The sequence below is a fragment of the Trachypithecus francoisi genome, unplaced genomic scaffold (assembly GCF_009764315.1).
Source record: "Trachypithecus francoisi isolate TF-2019V2 unplaced genomic scaffold, Tfra_2.0 Lachesis_group0, whole genome shotgun sequence".
Classification (NCBI taxonomy): Eukaryota; Metazoa; Chordata; class Mammalia; order Primates; family Cercopithecidae; genus Trachypithecus; species Trachypithecus francoisi.
Genome location: NW_022681453.1, coordinates 26,405,573 through 26,424,657, shown reverse-complemented (window position 1 = coordinate 26,424,657; position 19,085 = coordinate 26,405,573). Strand labels below are relative to the sequence as shown.

At 46.8% G+C, this 19,085-nt stretch overlaps 1 protein-coding gene across 3 annotated transcripts in view; it reads right to left on the bottom strand.

The window, feature by feature from the left end:
* ABHD6 (abhydrolase domain containing 6, acylglycerol lipase) overlaps positions 1-12,416 on the bottom strand; it is a 57,756-nt gene extending 45,340 nt beyond the window's left edge. Inside the window, exons 1-2 of one of the 3 annotated variants that reach the window (XM_033210258.1) lie at positions 11,990-12,416; positions 247-311 (exon numbers count right to left, since the gene is read on the bottom strand). The gene's annotated coding sequence lies outside the window, so the exon portion shown is untranslated. Of the gene's footprint in view, positions 1-246; positions 312-9,157; positions 9,176-11,989 lie in introns of those variants that run through there. The other 2 variants (XM_033210260.1, XM_033210259.1) reach the window with 2 other exon arrangements.
* Between the last annotated feature and the right edge of the window lie 6,669 nt (positions 12,417-19,085).

The window sequence follows — 19,085 nt, the reverse complement described above, 5'->3', positions numbered from 1 at the left end:
AAATTCAGAGCCAGGTTCCCCCGCAGAGTCTTTCAGAACTATTTGTAGGGAGTTTTTAGGGTGTGCACCAGAGCTTTGAAAACCACCAGGTGCCGAATCTCTTCCCACCAGACCTACTGATCAGAGAAATCATGCAGCACAGTTTGGCCTGCAGAGGGCTCGGGAGTGGGGCTCCCAGCAGCAATCCCAGTCTCATTAAAGGCTGCCTTTTGGGGTAAATCTATGGTGGTCAAAATCCATACTCACTGTTCAAAGAGCACAGCTTTCTTTCCCAACTGCTACTGGCTCTGGCAGAAGCTGAAAATGAGATTCTGGAATCACAAGAAATAAAATGACAAAGTATTAACTCATACTAGAGAATATGAATGAAGTGCTAACAGCCAGTGCTGGCTTCAGTGAAGGTGGAGTGCTCTGTTCCTCAGCACAGGCAAAGTACAAACAGCTTGTGGCTTTATACTACAAGCCTCTTGTAGTATAAACAAGGCTTTATACTTTATAGCCTCTTGTTCAGGTCACCTACCCCAGTGAGGCAATAAGGCAAATGTGCACAAAGGGCAGGGCATCTCAGATAATGAGCCAGGACTAGGAAGGATTGACAGAGGTCAAAGAAGAAATCTGGTGACTAGTCCAGCATGGAACGATAGTTAAAGCTCTCCTTCACTGGGGTTAGGGATTACCTAAACAGTGTGTTCAGAAAGGAATGGAAGCAAGGCAGCAACCAATGGGCAAGTGAGGATAATATTGTTACCAGAGTGTCGGCACTGGTACTGTCAGGGGAGCTGCACCGCTCCAAAACTGGGCCAGGCAGAAGCAGGGAGGCACTACAAACTGCCCAGCAGCCAGAGAATGAGATGAGCAAAGGAAATGAAATCAGCAAAACCCCTGAATTGTTTCAGATGAATCGAAGAGTTAAATATAAAAAATAAAACCATCAAAGTTCTAGGAGGAAACATGAGAATTCTATTTTAAAAGTATCTCCATAGGAAAGGGCTTTCTAAGTAATGTCTAACATCCAGAGGTCATAACAAAAAGAGTATTAGTTGCATAAAAAACTTTTAAAATTTCCACATGGAAAGAGATACAATGAATAAGATTAAAATTTGTAAATACTTAGACAACATAGTAATTTCCTTAATGTATAAAGGGTTCCCACAAATCAAGACCAAGAACAGCAAAACCTGATAGAAAAATGAGCAAATGATCTGAACAGGTAATTCACCAGGAACGAAATACAAATGACTCTTAAACATATAAAAAGATGCTCAATCTCATTTATAATAAGAGATATGCAAATTAAATCTACAGGGTGGGCCGGGCGTGGTGGCTCAAGCCTGTAATCCCAGCACTTTGGGAGGCCGAGACGGGCGGATCACGAGGTCAGGAGATCGAGACCATCCTGGCGAACATGGTGAAACCCCGTCTCTACTAAAAAATACAAAAAACTAGCCGGGCGAGGTGGCGGCGCCTGTAGTCCCAGCTACTCGGGAGGCTGAGGCAGGAGAATGGTGTGAACCCGGGAGGCGGAGCTTGCAGTGAGCTGAGATCCGGCCACAGCACTCCAGCCTGGGCGGCAGAGCGAGACTCCGTTTCAAAAAAAAAAAAAAAAAAATCTACAGGGTGATGGTGATCTTCCTTTATTGTACTGGCAAAGAACAAGAAGTTTAATACAGACTGTGCCATTGAGGCTATGGAAAAATAGATGCTCTCATATAATGTACCAATTTGCATTCTCATCAGCAAACTCTACAGATTGCAATTTGGCAAAATTTGTGGATATGGAAAATGCACATATCCTTGACCTAATGATCATCTCTTTTTTGTTGTTTGTTTTTTGAGATGGAGTTTCGCTCTTGTTGCCCAGGCTGGTGTACGGTGGCACGATCTCGGCTCACTGCAACCTCTGCCTCCCGGGTTCAAGTGATTCTCCTGCCTCAACCTCCCGAGTAGCTGGGACTACAGGCATGTGCCACCACGCCCGGCTAATTTTGTATTTTTAGTAGAATCAGGGTTTCTCTATGTTGGTCAGGCTGGGTATTCAAATGCCCAACCTCAGGTGATCTGCCTGCCTTGGCCTCCCAAAGTGCTGGGATTACAGGTGTGAGCCACCATGCCTGGCTATGAGCTTTTCTTCTAGGATTTTATCTATGTTTATCCCTGATTATGTGTGAAAATGTTTGTGTAAGAGTATTACAATAGTATTCATAATGGCAAAAGATTGGAAATAATTCACATGCTCACATATAGTGAACTTATAGTTAAGTAAATGATGATATAGCTTTGCAAAGAAATACATGTAGCCATTAAATACAAATAGAAATTAAATGTAAACCATTTAAATAATGAGACAGTCCTATTTGTTCCTATGGGTAATGACCTCCAAGGTACATTAACTCAAAAAAGCATGGAACAGAAGACAGTGGTTAAGAGTAATACTTCTAATATTGAAAAACAGAGCGTGAGAGAGAAAACATATTTGTTATGCTTATGTATGTGGGAAATCCTTCTGAATGGACACAAAAGAAATTGGCCATGATTATGGTTAGCACTGGGAAACTGCAGGGCTGGGGACAGAGATGAGACGGAGACTTTTCACTGACACCTTCTGTCCCTTTTGAAGTGCTACTATGTGCGTATTTAATGAAAAACTACAATATAGTTTTTCATTATATAGGTACTGTGGCTCACACCTGTAATCCCAGCACTTTGGGAGGCCAAGGCGGGTGGATCACTTGAGGCCAGGAATTCGAGACCAGCCTGGCCAACATGGTGAAACCCCGACTCTACTAAAAATACAAAAATTAGCCAGGCGTGGTGCTGTGTGCCTGTAGTCCCAGCAACTCAGGAGGCTGAGGCACAAGGATCGCTTGACTGGGAGGTGGAGGTTGCAATGAGCCACGACTGTGCCATTGTACTCTAGCCTGGATGACAGAGCGAGACTGTCTCAAAAACAAACAAACAAACAAACAACAAAAAACTACAATATAAACTCCTCAAATAAAGTAGTCCATCTGTATTGTTCAATATGTTAGCCACTAGTCACATGTGGCTGCTTAAAATTAAATTGAAATTAAATAAAATTTAAAATTCAGATCCTCAGCTGCACTAGCCACATGTCAAATGCTCAGTAGCCACTAGTTTGTGGTTATCATATTGGACAGCAGAAATATAGAACATTTCCCTTATCACAAAAGTTCTACTGGCCAGTCCCACACTCTACACTAGTTCAAGAGGCCAGGCACCGTGGCGCATACTTGTAATCCCAGCACTTTGGGAGGCTGAAGCAGGAGGATCACTTTGAGCCCAGGAGTTCGAGACAAGCCTGGGCAATGTAGCAAGACCCCATCTCTATTAAAAATACAAAAATTAGTCGGGTGTGGTGGTACATGCCTGTAGTCCCAGCTAGAATCCCTTGAACCTGGGAAGCGGAGGTTGCAGTGAGCCAAGATCAGGTCACTGCACTCCAGCCTGGGTGACACAGTAAGACTCTGTCTCAAAAAAAAAAAAAAAGGCCCATTAGAGACAGCAACCAAATATTAACTGTTTCGCATTATGAGGGAAGAAATACAAATGTGAATGCTGGAAGGACGGAGGATGAAACTCCCTCCATCTCCACACACGCTACGCAGCCCAGCAGCCCACTCTATGAACATTCAATGATTGGGGACTACTGTCTACGTGACAGTCCAAAAGTTATGCCTGCATGGCAGGAACTTTAGTCCTTAAGACTCAAAGTCCAGTAGTCTAAGATAGAAGATAGGAATTTAAATTTTTCTAATGATAAACGTTCTTATCGTTCTATCCTGGAAACACGACCATCCATAAACCACAAATTCTTATCTCCTTTGTGGTTCTGGGAGAGGTACTGGTTAGATGGTTCACTCTCTCTTGCTTTGCACCAAAACTCTGACAACTGGTTCCTCATGGGGGTTCTCATTCAAGAACCAGTCTAGCCCACAGTTCCTCCCTGCTTTGGCCACCTGGGCAGCACCGTGGGAAAGAGAAGTCAGTCCAGTGAGGCTGGTCCTGTGGGTGGAGGATCAGAGAGAACCAGAAAGCAGTGCTACCTCATCCTCTAGAGAAGTGACAGGCAGAGGGGGGACAAGCAGGCAGATCAGTCCGAGGCTCAGTTGGAAGGCAGGGGGGTTGTGTATCCTGTGCTACAGCTTTTAACAAATCACACTGGCCAAGAAGCAAGGCAATGAAACATGTCACACATGCACTGACCTGGCAACATCAGCCTCTTTGGTCAAGATGTGGGCTGTGGTGATAGTCTGGAATAACCGCCTGCTTGAAGACATGTTTAAAACAAGACAACCCTACAGAAATACAAGCCAGTCTCCTGCTGGACAAAACAGGAGCCAAAAGCCACTTGACCCTTTACCTTCAAGGAGCCCAAAGTCTTCAGGCTCTAGTGGAGCCCACAACAGGCTTTGATCTGAACATTTCTCACTGAATTAGCATGAATACATGTACTGTCATCAGCCAGGTCACCCCTCAATGGTAAAGTGCTAGAAAGAGCATCATGTACATGACTATTTGCCACATGGCTGAAAGGAATTAAAATAGCCCTCTACTGGTGTGCTATATAGCAGAGAGCAAAAATAGAACCTCAGCACCCAAAACATTCTCTGTTGGCCAAACTTGCACTTTTAAATAAGAGGAAAAGCAGGGAGGTCAAAGATGCTTTTGCCCCTCCCTCCCTCCCTCCCTTCCTTTCGGGACAGGGTCTCCCTCTGTTGCCCGACCTACAGTGTAGTGGCACTATCTCAGCTCACTGAAACCTCTGCTTCCAGGGTTCAAGCAATTCTCATGCTGCCTCCTCCCCAAGAAGCTGGGACTACAGGCATGCACCACCATGCCTGGCTAATTTTTGTATTTTTAGTAGAGACAGGGTTTCGCCATGTTGGCCAGGCTGGTCTCAAACTCCTGGCCTCAAATGATCCACCCGCCTCGGCCTCCCAAAGTGCTGGGATTATAGGCGTGAGCCACCGTGCCCAGCCTGGGGTTTTGCCTTTCTAAAGGAGGTGAAGTGGCCAGGTGCAGTGGCTCATGGCTGTAATCCCAGCACTTTGGGAGGCTCAGCTGGGCGGATTTTCTGAGGTTAGGAGCTCAAGACCAGCCTGGCCAACATGGTGAAATCCTGTCTCTACTAAAAATACACAATTAGCCAGGTGTGGGGGCGGGCACCTGTAATCTCAGCTACTCAGGAGGTTGAGGCAGGAGAATCACTTGAACTCGGGAGGCGGAGGCTGCGATGAGCTGAGATGGAGCCATTGCACTCCAGCCTGGGTGACAGAGCGAGACTCCGTCTCAAAACACAAACAAAAAAAAGGAGGTGAAGTTGGTCTACAGTACCTTCTAACTGCAGGAACAAAGTTGATGTTAAACAAGAAAAGGAGCCCTGTTAATAAACACTGGCAGGCTTTAGCAGGACAAGACTTCCCACTCCCAGCACAAAGTCTAGCATTCAGGGTCCTTGTGAGCTGATCCACATCTTCTTTCTAGCCAGAATCTCCTCCCCGGAGACCTCAGTAGCCCAAGAAGATGAACACCAGAAAAAAGGATATATGGTAAAGCCACACTCAGAATTTCATAGCTAAGAGTAAAATACAGTTTTGTTTAGTACTTTATCCAAATAAATAAAACAAAAATCAAATCTATCTATTTTAAAAGCAATAGTAAATACTAAGCAAAATTTAGGTTATAATTACACTTCTGTGCTTTTTTTTTTTTTTTTTTAATTTGGGACAGGGTCTTGCTCTGTTGCCCAGGTTAGATTGCAGTAGCGCACTGCAGCCTCGACCTCCTGGGCCCAAGTGATCCTTCCACCTCAGCCTCGTGAGTAGCTGCGACCACAGGCATGCACCACCATGCCCAGCTAATTTTTCACTTTTTGTAGAGATGGGGTCTCTCTATGTTACCCAGGCTGTTCTCGAACCCCTGGCCTCAAGAATCTTCTTGCCTTGCCCTCCCAAAGTGCTGGGATTACAGGTGCGAGCCACCATGCTCAGCCCTGTGCGAATTCTTAGAACAAAGACTTGATCTCGTGTAAACTGTTTTACAGTATAAGTTTTTCCAATTAACATTTGGTCATCACTGTGCTATCATAAGCCATTTTTGCAAAAATATCTCATGGCCTCACTGATTTCTCAAGCGTCTCTCAATTCTTTGATTTTCAAGTCTCTCCCCTAAAGGAGTGTTCACCCCTTCTCTTCATCAATTGTTGGCAGATCTCACATTGCCAGATCCTATTATTGCTTTGACACATCATCCAAGCAGTCTCCAACCTCACTGGCTTTGATTTCATGAGACATTGCCTCCCTTAAGAGTTGCAATTTTACTTTCCATTGTTTGTATCATACCTGCAAAACATATGACGACCAGAGAGAGACCCAGAGTCAAAATATGGATGCTTCTGGAGCCTAACTGACCATCAGGGTTGAAAACAGAGGGAGAGATGATGAGGTAGGACCTAATTTTGCACATGGCTAGTCCATTAATGAGTATTTTCCTGTTATGAAAACTTCTGTTTCCCAGTCAGGTGCAGTGGCTCACGCCTGTAATCCCAGCACTTTGGGAGGCTAAGGCAGGTGGATCACTTGAGGTTCGAGACTAGCCTGGCCAATATGGTGAAATCCTGTCTCTAACTAAAAATACAAAAAAATTAGCCAGGCATGGTGGCACACACCTGTAGTCCCAGCTACTAAGGAGGCTGAGGCATGAGAATCCCTTGAATTCGGGAGGCAGAGGCTGCAGTGAGCCAAGTTCGCACCACTGCGCTCCAGCCTGGGCAACAGAATGAGACTCTGTCTCAAAAAAAGAAAGAAAAGAAAACTTTGGCTTCCCATCCACAATATGGAAACTGTGGAGAATCAGATGCTAGATACACTTAATAATCTGACTCCCTTATGACTATACCTGCACTGGCTTTCTGGGTTTTTTTCTCTATTTTCTCCACTCTCTCTACCTGTAAGATGCACTCTGTTTACCCCCAGTTATCCTTTAAAAAATCTTTCTGGTGGAGCTAGAAGTTACCTCCTTCACTTAGCCTTTCCTCAATCCCCCGGTAACCTTTGTTTCATTCTCCATGCCCCAGAATATTTGGTATGAATACTTCCTTCCCAAGACACTTGTGATTTGTATCTTGCGATGAAAACACTGGCTGGACTCTCCACTAGGCTGCAAGCCCCTCAAAAAGAAGTCTGACCACATCTTTGCCTCTGTCACAATACTTAGCATCCATTGTGCCTTGCCCTTGGCGGACTTGGTCAATGCCAAATGATAAGCTGGAAAGCCGAAACAGAACCAACTGCTGACTGATAAGAAACCACTCCCTGCAGCCATCACACAGACTTAGGGGGAGAAGTCATGAATCAACAGGGCTGCCCTACCAGTGTCAACACAGGCCATTCCTTCACTCTGCTCATACGGCCACCAATGAAAGAAACATTCATCAGAGCAGTATAGTTTTAGAAGTTTTAGTTTGGATGGGCAGCTGGGTCCTAGAGAAGTTAAGCAAGCCGCTCAATGTTACACAGCTTTCTCTTCCTCTCTGCTAATTCACCAGTGGCTGGCAGTGGCTCTCAGCATGATATTGAAGGCACTTAGGATTTGGTGCCTGCCCATCTCTCAAGAGTCATCTTCTTCTATCACTGCCTATCACCTGCCCTCCATCCCTTCCCATAATGATCTGTAACCCCCAGACACGCCGTGCTCTCCCATACCTCCAGGACTTTGGCACACCTGCTACCCTCTCCCCAGCACACCTATTCTCCCTCTTGCCTGGCGAGCTCCAGCCCATCCTAAAAGTCTTGGTTGTTAAAGCACTGCCCCTCTCTATAAATGCTCCTCTGACAGTTCAGTTTTGCAGCTCAACAACCTGGGTTCAAATTTCTGCTCTGCCACTGACCACTGTGACTCTGTTCTGGTTACATGCTTGCCATGTGACTGTAGCAAGGGACCTAACCTCTTAGAATTCTACCTCCGTGTGGGGATGAAATGGGATGATGCAAGGAAACGGTTCAAAGCAGTGACAGGTAGATATTAAGCAGTCACTCTGCACTGCTGGGATCTTGCCTGACTTCATAGGCAGAGTTAGGCAGCCCTGCCATACCTCCACCACCCTGCATGGCCACTGCTCAGGCCTATGGAGATGCCTGAGTAGTCTCTGGGCAGGGTCTGCATTGACATCTTTATACGCTCAGAATCCAGTCCCATCCCCAGACTTCATCATATGTAAGGTCTGAATCCTTTTCTGGACATATCACAAGGCAAACACCCACTGCCAACAGCCAAACAGCCAAGCTTCTGGAAAAATGCCTAAGAGCAAAGGTTGCTGTTAATATATTACTTAAAAAGAAGAGGATCCCAACCCGCAGCAGTGTAAGAACCTCTGCCCATACCTCCTGAGTGCTGTCCTGCTCCCCTGAATCAGCAGTTTCCTTGGCACAGTACCAGAGAGTCGCACAAAAGCTCATGAGAGACCCCAAACCCATCCAGCCACAGGCAGCAACACCCTACGTGGCCTCTAGGATTGGGAAGCGTCAAATAGGATCCAGACGGTTTCTAAGAGTCTGGTTTAGGAGAATACCTTGATCTTCTTGGAAGAGGCAACTACATGCAAGGTCAGAAAGGACTTTAATGTTGTGAAAATCATGTCTGGTTTCAGTTTCTCAACTGTGGCACAAGTGACATTGGAGGCTATATAATTCTTTGTTGTGGTACTGTCCTGTGCATTGTAGGACGTTTAGCAGCATCCTTGGCCTCTATTCACTTGATATTACCTACAAGTTGTGACAACCAACAACAAAAAATTTAAAACTTACTCAGGTTTGGCCAGACGCGGTGGCTCACATCTGCAATCCCAGCACTTTGGGAGGTCAAGGCGGGCGGATAACCTGAGGTCAGGAGTTTGAGACCAGCCTGACAAACACGGAGAAACCCCGTCTCTACTAAAAATACAAAATTAGCCAGGCGTGCTGGTGCATGCCTCTAATCCCAGTTCCTCGGGAGGCTGAGGCAGGAGAATCGCTTGAACCCAGGAGGTGGAGGTTGCAGTGAGCTGAGATCATACCACTGCACTCCAGCCTGGGCGACAGAGCGAGACTCATCTAAAAATAAATAAATAAATAAATTACCCAGGTTTGGTGGTACACACCTGTAGCCCCAATTACTTAGGAGGCTGAGGTAGCAGGATTGCTTGAGCCCAGACGTTTAAAGTTACAGTGAGCTATGATTGCTCCACTGCACTCCAGCATGGGTAACAGAGTGAGACTCTGTCTCTAAAAAAAAAAAAAAAAAAAAATTTAAGACTCAAATAGGAGAAATTTTTTAATGAATTTTTTTTCAACTTGCAGAACTAGCTTCCCAGCATCCTCCAAACACTTAGCTTTGATGGGGATGTCCTTGCCTCTTTTCTTTTGAACACTCATCACAGTAATAATTGATCTAATCACCAAAATAACCAGGAGTTTCATAAAAAGTATGACATAGTGTGCCAGGTGTGGTGGGGTACACCTGTAGTTCCAGCTACTTGGGAGGCTGAGGTGGGAGAATCACTTGAGCCCAAGAGTTCCAGGCCAGCTTGAGTAGGAAACATAGTGAGACTTCATCTCTAAAAAATAAATTTTTTTTAAAGAATATGACATAGTGAAGCTGATTTCCACTCTTAGCTGCCTGCTAGCCTACTAGGATAAACACTCATCCTTTATTTATTTTTTTATTTTCTGAGACTGGGTCTTACTTTGTCACCTAGGCTGGAGTGTAGTGGCGCAATCTCAGCTCACTGCAACCTTGACCTCCCAGGCTCAAGCAGTCCTCCCACCTCAGGCTCCCAAGTATCTGGGACTACAGGTGCACAATACCACTCCCAGCTAATTTTTTTTTTTTTGGTAGAGATGGGGTTTCGCCATGTTGCCCAGGCTAGTCTTGAACTCCTGGGTTCAGGTTATCCTCTTGCCTTGGCCTCTCAAAGTGCTGGCCACTTTGAGGTGTGAGCCCACCACACCCAGTCAAAACACTCATGCTTGCCTCTCTTCCCTCTAAATCCAAAGATAATCTTTGAGTCTAACCTCTTGCCCCCAGGATAGACCTCACCCAACACATACTGCAAACCAGGATCACCTCTAAGGACAAGTTTTTTCTCACATCAAGTTTCAGAATTACTTCCCAGTTGCACAAACTGCATTCCCATCTTTTACTCTAGGTTTGCAGATGCTCACAAAACTCAAAGGTCATACATTTTAAAAGCTAAAAAAAAAAAAACAGAAGGGCAATTCTGTCCTAACTACAAAGACAATGGGTAATTTAGAGTTGAAGAAAGCCACAGAATGTGTCGAAAAAGGCAAAATAATAAAAATAATAAAAAGATGAAAAGAGTTGGAGAAAGTCTCATAGGCCTTTCTGAGCACAAAAAATGGTTAACTTCTGCAGAGTCAGTGTGAGCCATTTATTAATGATTTTTTTCCCAGTAATTCAAGGTAGTGGTCAACTACCACTCTTCATAATAACAGCTGCTGCTTTCTGAGTGCTTAACACATGCTGGGCCCTGTGCATTATTTTATCTAAATATTGCCACTACCCTCTAAAGTGGATACTGTTACCAGAAACTGAGAGGCCCTTGCTGGTCTGAGAACGAAATTTTAGAAAAATAAATTGGTGCTAGACACACAGGTGATTAATTTCTCTTATTTCTAATTTACTATATTATAACAATGTTCTTGATAAGAATTTGTTGAAATTGGGTAAAAAGTCTACTGGTTCAATGCCGGGTGGGGGAGGGTGGGGTGAGGGGGGTGGTTCTGAGGCCAGACTCACTTCGTGTCCTGGGAAGGGACCACCTCTGGAAGCCTCATATTCCTGCTCTCAGGAATGGGCACAGCGGTGGTACCTACCTCAAGGGGCCGTTGGGGAAAGTATGGCAGGTAATTCTTTTAAGGGGCTTAGGACAGGGCCTGGCACACAATATTTGCTTATTCTATGTCAGCTCTTATTCATTACAAACTATTTTAAACTCTTAGCCAGGTGGAGCCACTAGGGATTTCTGAGCAGGCAGGAGCAGCGGGGAGCGGGGTGGTGAGATAAATGCGGGCCTCTAGGTCCCAGCTGGAGTAAGACCCCCCTTTATTTCCTCTTCTTAACTACCCAGCTCCTGGGGCACACAAAGGGCTCAAAATATATATTCCCTGCATGCACAGTATCTAGACCCTCTGGCATCCTCTTCCTCCCCCACTCCCCCATGCCTCACTCTGTCAGCGGGCCTCGCTGTGGGCTCAGGGGTGCAAACCCTGCACGTGCACTGCCCTGCAGCCGGCGTTACACAATCCGCATTTCTGAGGCAGCCGGGAAGCCCGTGTCGCCGTAGGCGGGGGACCGCAGGTTGCCGGCGAGTACCTGGCTGGACAGCACCCTGATTCAAGGGTTTCGGCAAGGAGAGGGTGCAAGGGCACGGGAGCCGGGGCAGGCTGGGGAAAGGGAAACTGAAAGGCTGCTCGGGGAGGGGAGTATTAGCGGAGAGAGATCTGGGGGGCGGCGCGGAGGCGGCGCGTGACACGGAGCAAGATGCTGTCTGGGAGGGCGAGCTGCAGTCCTTCTCCATGAAATGGGGGAAACGGGGCTGCAGGAGCCCCAAAATCCTCTCAGCACTGCGAGGGGCGCCTAACAGCTGCTGCGGGAGCAGGGGGTGCGTAGGCGGAGTAGAAAGAGGGTGCAGGTCCCGACCCGTCCTCACTCTGTCCCCTGGCTTCAAGAGGCTGGCAGCCTGGACCCTGGACGTGGGGCGCCGGGGTTCGGGCATCTCAAACCTATCCAGGCAGCGGGAGGTGGGGGCAGCGTCCGCGCGGGGAGCCTAGTGGAAAGGCAGGTGCAGATCCCCGACTCTTTCCACCCGATGCGCTGCTGCCGGGAGGCATTGGGGTAGAGGTCACGGGGCCATCAAGGCGCCCCATCCCCCTAGGGGCGCACCACCGCCCATCCGCCCGCCCCCGCTCACCTGACCGGCCTCAGCCGCCTGGGTCCCGCCGCCGGGCCTGGACCCCGGCCCTCGGTCCCTAGCCCCGGACTCGGACCTGCAGCCGCGATCCTATCCGCGCCGCTCCCAGCTCGGGCGCCCAGCCCAGCTGGACCCCTTAAAGGCGCAGCGTGCCGGTTCGCGTCCTCCGACAGAAAAGTTGGCCCCGCCCGGACCCGGCGCCGCGCACAGTCCCCCAGCGGCCGCGCTCTGTTTCGGGGCTCCAGGGCGCTTCCGGGGCGCTTATCCCCAGCTCCTCTGCGCGCGGGCTCACAGAGTTAAATCCGGAGGATACAGTTAGCATCCCGCACAACCCGACGCCGGCAGCGGTCTCCTAGCACCCGAGAGCCAGGGCGAGAGCAGGATCGCCTAACGAGGTACCGGGGGTGGAGCCCGAACGCCCGGTCCCGACCCCGGAGCCCCGCCCTCGAGCGCACAAGGTGGCGGGGCGCGCGGAGGACCTCTGAGCCTGCAGAGCCACACACAGTTCCACATCCCCGGCCCGAATTCTTCCCAGCACTGTTTCACTTATGGAGCACCTACTGTGTGCCTGGCGCGGCTGGGCGTTAAACCCGCCAAAGTGACTCAGGCAGGATCTCTGGATCTCTGCCCCGAAAGGCATCAGAGAGAAAGGGACAGGCAGGGGTTCTCAGGCAGCAAAGCAACACTGCTTGACATCGGTTGTCTCACGTAATCCTATGAGGTAGGCACTGGGGTCGGCTTCTTTTCTCAGAAGATACTGATGCTCAGGGAGGTGAGGGACTTGCCCTGGATAGTCCAGGAAATGGGAGAAATGGGGGCGCAGGAGCCGCCAGATCCTCTAGACACTGCAAGGACTCCACCCCAAGGAACACCGTAGGCGCTCGTGCCCCCGCCCTGGCTTTCGGGTGTTTGGAGACAGTTGCCGGCGTTTGGTAGTGTGGGACGTCAGTCTGTAAGGACACAACTGGGAATTCCAACTCAGGATCGTCTGACTCCAAAGCTATGCGGGAGAAATGGGCGTCTGGAAAGGCCTTCGGCCACCTCTAGTTAAACCCCTGCTATGGTCATTTCTTTCTTTTAGGGACGGTTAAACCCCAGCTTGGCCTGGCTACTCTTCCCTGTTTTTCATGTCTCAGTTTAGCTGCCACTTGCTCCAGGAAGCCTTCAGTAAGCCCTCTTTGGGCTCATACTGCACTGTGGGCTTCTTTCATCAAAACATATATTCGTTCATTTAACAGATATTTACTACACCTGTTAGGGGCCTCAGTGGCACCCAGGTCTTCCTGCTGCACTGAGTGCTTGGCCTGCTTGTCTGCCTGCCATTCCAGACATTAAGGCGCCAGGGCCCAGCAGGATTCTCTTGGTGGTTTAAATGCACCACAAAGGCAGCCTTTGGGCCTCAGCCTGCCAAGGCCTCAACGCTGGTGGAGCCTGGCTGAGTGGGGCAGGTTCTTGGTTTTAAGAATAGGACATGGTCAAGAAATCCCAGAGATGTGGCAAAAGGGCATCTCTGAAGCCACTAGTGAGCCCCATGCCTGTAAACCCTGCTCTGCAGGGCAGCTGGAATTCATCTGGAATTTGGGACAGTCCCCCTGACTTGGGCTGGAGCATTTTCCTTTAAATTGTTGGCTGCCTTATCACTCAGACTTCAAGGGCTGCATGTGATTCACTTCAGGGAATGGCCCCCAAATTTCAGTGGCAATTTACTCACCAAAGAGTGGGTTGCTCAGTCCCACCTCTCTGGCTTTATCTTTCCTCATGGCCGAAGCAGAACCTTTCCAAGCCAGCAGTCCACCAACATCCCCAGAGCAGGTCCATAGAGGTAGCACGAAATGTGGGGATTAAATGTCCTTCAGTCACTACTGGCCGCCTATTGGATTAGCATCTTGGGCTCAGGAACATTCACCAAAACAGGAGTCCAGCGGATGAACAACTAAATAGACAATGAAATTGATGAATGACTTCCTGGAAGGCCCCAGCCTGGAAGCCATCAATACACTTTACCTGGTATAAAGTTTAAAATAATTGCTCTTTAGTCTTTTCATTTTCCCTCTCCAAAACCTTAAAAATGGGTAGTTCATCAGTTTGGTGGGTTTTTTATTTATCCTCGGGATAATTTCTATATCCCGAGGGTTTTTTTCCCCTCAGAGTTTTATATTTTGAAACACCTTTTTAAGCCCCATGTGGGATTCACATTCTGGGTGACTTATCTCCACTGGATGACTGACAGGAGAGAAGCCTTGTTAGCTCCAGTTTTACAGTGAAGGTGGCAAGAGGAGATAAGGGAACTCAACTCTGGCCCCTCCCTGAGTCGGTGATGCCCCTGAGTGCTGTCGCTGAGGAATCAGGGCCTAGGTAGGAGGCCAGGGAGCAGTCCTGGGGGCCTGGTACTTTCCAGATGGTGCCTTTAGTCATCCCAAATAGAAACTCCTTATCAGTAGACAGGTCTCACCCTAGCATTAAGAAAGAGTTTTGAAACCTTTCTTCTGCCAGCAGTTGCAGTGGAATGCTCCAGGATTCACTCTGCCATGAAGCCTGTACATGTCTCCCAGATGCAGCAGCACAGCTATCAGAGCTGAAGAGTGCCATTATTTAATGCGCACCTACTACCTTCAGCCACAGGGCATCAAATCACTTAGTCCTCACAACACATAGTGAAATATGCTCACCTGTGAGATATACTAACCCACTTTACAGACACACCGAGGTGCAGAGGGGTTAATGGACTCACTCAAGATCCCACAGCCAGCACATGGCAGGGCCAGCAGTCAGAAGAGTTCACTCATTCATTTATATATCAAACATTACTGAGAACCTACTATATACTAGGTACTGTCTGGATGAACAGAGACATACTTCTTGCCCTCAAGGACTTAGAGTCTATTTATAATAATAAAATATTAGAAGTTATTTAATCAGGGAATCACACACAAGCTATGATGGAATCATACAAAAGCCATGTCAGCACATGGAAATGTGTGTAGGAGGAAAGTGAAAAACACAAGATACCATGTGTACACAGACACCAGCTGGGCAGCACCCATGAGCTTATGAGTCATTCGTACCATCTATTCCTCAGGCATTTGCTGTGTGACAACTCTGAGCCCTCTGCCCAATCTGGAACTCCAGTATCACTGCCTCCTAGCAGCCTTACCTGACTATCCAGGCAAAATTAATTTTTCCATTGTGCACACCCCTGTAGCACATTATACATACCCCTGTAGCACATTATACATTTGGATATGTGTATTTATTTAGGCAACTCTCAACTCACAGAGTTGTGAACTCTTTTTCCACTTCCATCTCCCCAGGAATACCTGAGATTGGATAATTATTAAGAAATATGTTTAGGCCAGGCACGGTGGCTCACACCTGTAATCGCAGCACTTTGGGAGGCCGAAGCAGGAGGATCATCTGAGGTCAGGAGTTCATGAGGCATCTGCCCCTGTGATCCAATCACCTGCCAGGCTCTTTTTAACAACCAGCTCTTCTGGGAAATAATAGAATGAGAACTCACTCACCCACCGCCCCTCCCCACCAAAGGGCATTAATCTATTCACGAGGGACCTGCCTTCATGACCCAAACACCCCCATTAAGCCCACCCCCAATACTGGGAATCACATTTCAACATGAGATTTGGAGGGGGCAAACATTCAAACCATATCACCAAGGTCTCACAGCTAGTCAGTGATACTGCCAGAATTCAAACAAAGTTTTGTATGTCTGAGCACAAAATCTATATTCTAACCATTCAGCCACCTGCTGCCATGACAAGTAATGGAATTAAATGAGAAGAATATAACAAAATCTCACCTTAAAAAGCTTGTACCCAGCATTTTATGAAATAATAACATTTTAGGCTAAAAATACTTATTTCCAAATGCCTTAAAATATTGCTTATTCATTTATTTGTGAATTAAATGTTTACAAGCATTTACTTAGCATAGGACCCAAGCTGTGGTAGATAAAATTTTACTCCTTCCTTTAAGGAGAACAGTCTAAATTATATACACCTGAAAAAAAGAACATCCATGCAAGAGTTAAGTAATAAGAACATATCACAAGACAGCAAGTCAACATATGTCAACACATGTCATATGTAGTATATGATCATAGAAAGGACTCACTAATTAGGAAGTTCTAAGATTGTAATTCCTACTATATTGATTCATTCGCTGAAAATGCCAGTTGAGCGCTAGGCCAGAGAGTGTCCTGGATGGGAAGGAAAGCGAGAACTTTGAGAGAGCAGTATCACTGCACCTGCAGCACTCTGATAAGCTCAGGCTTGCCAAGCACCTGAAGAGAAGTGGGAAGATGCTGTAGTTTGAATATGGTTTGTTGATCCCCACAAATCTCATGTAGAAATTTGATCCCCAGGGCTGGGCGTGGTGGCTCAAGCCTGTAATCCCAGCACTTTGGGAGGCCGAGACGGGCGGATCACGAGGTCAGGAGATCGAGACCATCCTGGCTAACACGGTGAAACCCGTCTCTACTAAAAAATACAAAAAACTAGCTGGGCGAGGTGGCGGGCGCCTGTAGTCCCAGCTACTCGGGAGGCTGAGGCAGGAGAATGGTGTAAAACCCGGGAGGCGGAACTTGCAGTGAGCTGAGATCCGGCCACTGCACTCCAGCCCGGGCGACAGAGCGAGACTCCGTCTCAGAAAAAAAAAAAAAGAAATTTGATCCCCAATGTTGGAGGTGGAGCTTAATGCCAGGTGCTTGGGTCACGGGGACAGATCACTCATGAATAGATGAATGCTCTCTGACAGGGAGGGATGGTGAGTAAATGAGTTCTCAAGCTATTATTTCCCATGAGAGCTAGTGGGTATATAAAAAGAGCCTGGCAACTCCCCACTCTCTCTCTCTTGCTTCCTCTTCTACCGTGTGATCTCTACACATGTACACTCTACTTCAGTGTCCACTATGAGAGGAAACATCCTGAGGCCCTCACCAGATGGACAGTCTTGATCCTTCCAGCCAGCAGAATTATGAGCCAAATAAACCTTCCTTTCCTCCTCTCCTCCTCTCCTCTCCTCTCCTCCTCTCTTCCTCTCTCTCTTTCTTTTCTTTTCTTTTCTTTTCTTTTCGGCAGAGTCTTGCTCTGGTGCCCAGGCTGGAGTGCAGTGGCACAATCCTGGCTCACTGCTACCTATGCCTCCTGGGTTCAAGCAATGCTCCTGTCTCAGCCTCCTGAGTAGCTGGGATTACAGGCACATGTTACCACACCCAGCTAATTTTTGTATTTTTAGTAGAGGCAGAGTTTTACCAGTTGGCCAGGCTGGTCTCGAACTCCTGACCTCAGGTGATCCTCCTGCCTTGGCCTCCCAAAGTGTTGGGATTACAGGTGTGAGCCACCGTGCCCAGCCTAAACTTATTTCTTAATAATTACCCAATCTCAAGTATTCCTTTATAGCGACATAAAATGGACTAAGACAGAAGGTGATGGAAAATTTCCAAAAGATTAACCTGGACCTTTAATAAGAGGTGAGGGATACTAACACCCAGAATGATTGGGACTCCACTGCTAAAGACAGAAAAAGGTTAATGTAAATCCAAATTAGGATAAAAAAGATGAATGCAAAAGGAACGGAGCATATGGAATGTTAACAGATGGCAGAGGGAAAGCCAAACTACCAGTTTCCTATTTTACATCATCTTGATCATGGAGAACGATTTGATCAGGCAAAAATATCACAAAGAGGGAAACTGAGCTCAGGATAGGAAGAAAAGGTGGAGAAAGAGCACATAAAAATTTAAATTAGTTCAAATTACCAGATCAAGAGAAATTACTGCCCAAGATACTAAAAGAATATTTAAATGTGATCTCAAGAAACATATTCAGTGATCTTTGAGAAATTAATGCTAGAAGATTTTAATGGGTGAGAGCCCCATTTCAAATGAAGGAGAAAGACTGATACACAGATCTCAAGACCAAGAGGTATGGTGTTGATTTGTAGCAAAGTTCTGCATCTGATTATTAAACTAAAACAAAAGCGGTAAGTACAAGATCTCTTTTGGGTTCACTGTGAATAATCACACCAAAGGAATAATGTTTCACAGTTACTAGCATAAATAGACCTGGAGACCGTTGCAGAAAATTGCATACAGAATCTTGACTGTAGTAGGCTTTGAACAAAACATTTTATAATCTGTTTATGGAGAAGATGAAGTAATTTAGACTTTGAAATATCACAGTTTGGTGGAGTCATAGAAGGTTAAACAACAGTGGCCCAATTTTGTTTAATCTGACAAAATGAGACTGGAAGCAATTTTTTTCTTCCTTCCTCCCTCCCTCCCTCCCTTCGTTCCTTCCTTCCTTCCTTCCTCTCTTTCTCATTCTCTCTTTCTCATTCTCTCTTTGTCTCTCTCTCTCTCTTTCTCTCTTTCTTTCCTTCATCTCGTTATGTTGCCCAGGCTGGCCTTGAGCTGCTTGCCTCAAGCCATCCTCCTCCCTCAGCTTCCCAAAGTACTGGGATTACAGGCCTGAGCTACCATGTCCTGCCTGGAAGCAATTTTCTAATAAAATGCTCTAGTTCTTTCTTCTTGAAATTTTTTTTTTTAATTGAGATGAACACAAATTCAGACTTCTCATTAAATTTTAAATTAAACAAAGCTAGGAAGAAAATTGAGATTCAAAACTGTTACAATAATTTGGAATATGCCAAAAACATTATGGTGAAATTTAACCATCCCACCTTTAAGCTTTTAAAATCCGAATTGAAGGCTGGGCACAGTGGCTCTCACCTGTAATCCCAGCACTTTGGGAGGCCGAGGTGGGCGGATCACGAAGTCAGGAGATGGAGACCATCCTGGCCAACATGGTGAAACCCCATCTCTACTAAAAATACAAAAAATTAGCTGGACATGGTGGTGTGTGCCTATAATCCCAGCTGCTCGGGAGGCTGAGGTGGGAGAATCCCTTGAACCAGGGAGTCGGAGGTTGCAGCGAGCCGAGATAGTGCCACTGCACTCCAACCTGGTGACAGAGCAAGACTTCATTTCAAAAAAAAAAAAAAAAAAATCCAAATTGTATCTCAGCATATGGTAGACCAGATGCAGCCTTCTCAACTCATCTCTATTCTGGATAAAATAGAC